The sequence below is a fragment of the Amphimedon queenslandica genome, unplaced genomic scaffold, assembly GCF_000090795.2.
Source record: "Amphimedon queenslandica unplaced genomic scaffold, v1.1 AMPQUscaffold_11982, whole genome shotgun sequence".
Classification (NCBI taxonomy): Eukaryota; Metazoa; Porifera; class Demospongiae; order Haplosclerida; family Niphatidae; genus Amphimedon; species Amphimedon queenslandica.
In genome coordinates this window covers 1-2,515 of record NW_003547779.1, presented here as the reverse complement: position 1 = coordinate 2,515, position 2,515 = coordinate 1, and positions in this window count along the sequence as shown.

Genomic DNA, 2,515 nt, shown 5'->3' with positions numbered 1-2,515 from the left:
TACACACAATGAACCAGTACTGGGGAATGATGCTGGTCTAAATTTACAGCTAGAATTAGGCTACATTGATACAATCCTATATTGTCATGATTATCGCCGGTATGACAACTGTAAATGTAAGTATCTTTCATTTTGCGCATCCATAAGTATCATTAAACCTAGCGATACTAATAGTAAGCGAATCGAGATTGACTGGGGAAATGATTTCAATGTCTGTATTAGCATTAATTCTTCAATCAAGCGAGAGTGTTATATCATTTCACGACCAAACTTTGAACAGTACTCTGTTAATGACATGTGTTATCAAGTAAATAAATGTTTTGATGGTTATATCGATGCTGGCCCAATTGAAGTGACACTGTACATTCAAACACTTGATCTGATTAATATTAGTACAAGCAGAACTGTAAATGTGACAATTCAATGCATTAGTGATAAAGGAACCTGTAACGATAAGCCAACTAATTCTACTAGTTCTATCAAACATCTATCACGTGGATTATCTCTGAACAATGGTAGCAATGAATGTGATAAGCATGGGTTTCTAATATTTATTGTAATAGAAATATTACCTATCACAATCATGGTATTATTAATAATAATATTTAATATACAACTAACCAATGGATCTATTAATGGAGTTGTATTCTATTCACAAATAATGACAATAAGTTATTCAGTTTATTATAATTATATTCATGATTATGATTCTGATTATGATCCATACCGGTATGTACAACTATCTGTGATACCATGCAATATATTTAATTTAAATTTCACTCCATTTGTTTACAATTATTCCATGTGTATATCACCTAATACACCACCATTAAGAGCAATTTCCTTCTGGTATGTGATAGGATTTTATCCATTGCTCCTCCTCCTCTTACTCTATGTTTGGATAGCATTGTATGATAAAAGTTACAAGTGTGTAGTATTTATTACTAGACCATTTCACCGTTGCATGGCTCGTTTCTGGAGTATGACTGGCATTGAACCATCTTTTACTCACTCTATAGCATCAATATATATACTCTGCTTCACTCAATTAGCTGCCACTTCCTTTAAAATACTGAGCGTTGCTCCTAAAAATGAAACACTCGGTTTTAACAGTACCAAATTCTACTATGATATAAAGCAGGATTACTTTAAGGGGGTTCATGGTGCTGCTGGTTTCTTTGCAATCTTAGTGCTATTGTTTCTGATTGTTCTACCAACACTTTATATACTCCTTTATCCATTCCAATGGTTTCATGAGTTATTAAATTGTTTGCATTTGAGAAAACAGCTACTGATATCACTGGGTGATGTGTTTACTGGTCCTTATAAGAATGGAACTGAGAATACTTATGATTATCGTTTCATGGCTGGACTATACCTACTGGCAAGAATAATCATTCTAAGCCAATTCATTTATGGACACTATTCTGTACATTCAATGCCAATTTCTCAGTCTTGCTGTTCCTTCTTACTAACACTAATAGTTATCATCTTTTGCACCTTTCAAAGAAATATTCATAATTTAACTGAGTTTTTAATTATGTTTTTAATGACGGTTTTTGGATGCATAATCAGTGTCACTACCTATTTGATCTTGAGGTCAGAGATCTATCTTGAATTAGGTTCTGCAATGGCACCTTCAATTCCTGTTGCACTACCAATTGTCAATGGTCTAATTTTTGGTATTATTATAACAGGTTATATAATTTACCAGGTATACAAAATGATAGTATCATGTTATCATTATCATAAAAGAAATAATCCAGTGGCTAACAGAAATCAAGAAGGAGACCATCAGCCATTAGTTGGTAATGATGATGATTGGATTGCTGATCGTATGGAGAATCCACAAGAATATGATGAACAACATGTTCCTGGTAGAATGTATGATGTATCTGGTGAGCATCATCAACGTATTACTATTGCTACAGCTGCTACTTATGGCAGTATTGATGAAGTTACTGTTTAGTTGTTTTTCGTTAATTTTTAGCTTTAGATTATTGCTGAAAAATTTTTTTGCTTTATGTAGTTTTTTGTTTAAAAAGTTTTTGAAAAACAATTTATTATGTAGATCTATCATGTTCCAGCAATTATTTTGCACAATTTTGCATATTGCATTGTGTGTAGATGTGATAGCATTGAAGATTAGTGTAAACTGATTCTATTGGCAAATGACAATGTATCTTATATTGTACTGACTTGATGGACAAAAGGTAGGTTTATTATTATTAATACCAATGAGTACATAAGGTAATAATAACACCATCACCATCACACAAGACCAACAGGACCATAGTTAATCCTAATCCACTGATGATCCTCCTACTGGTAATGGTGGGTATGGTACTGTGGCTTTTGTCTTCATTGTCATAGCAACACTTGTTGCTATGATTGCTACATAAACATGAACCTATCTATTTTAGACTTTACTTATTTTGTAGTGAGTGAGTCATTCATTAGTTATTATTATTATTAGTTGACTAGTGGTTGTGTCATTGTACACATCATGTGTGTT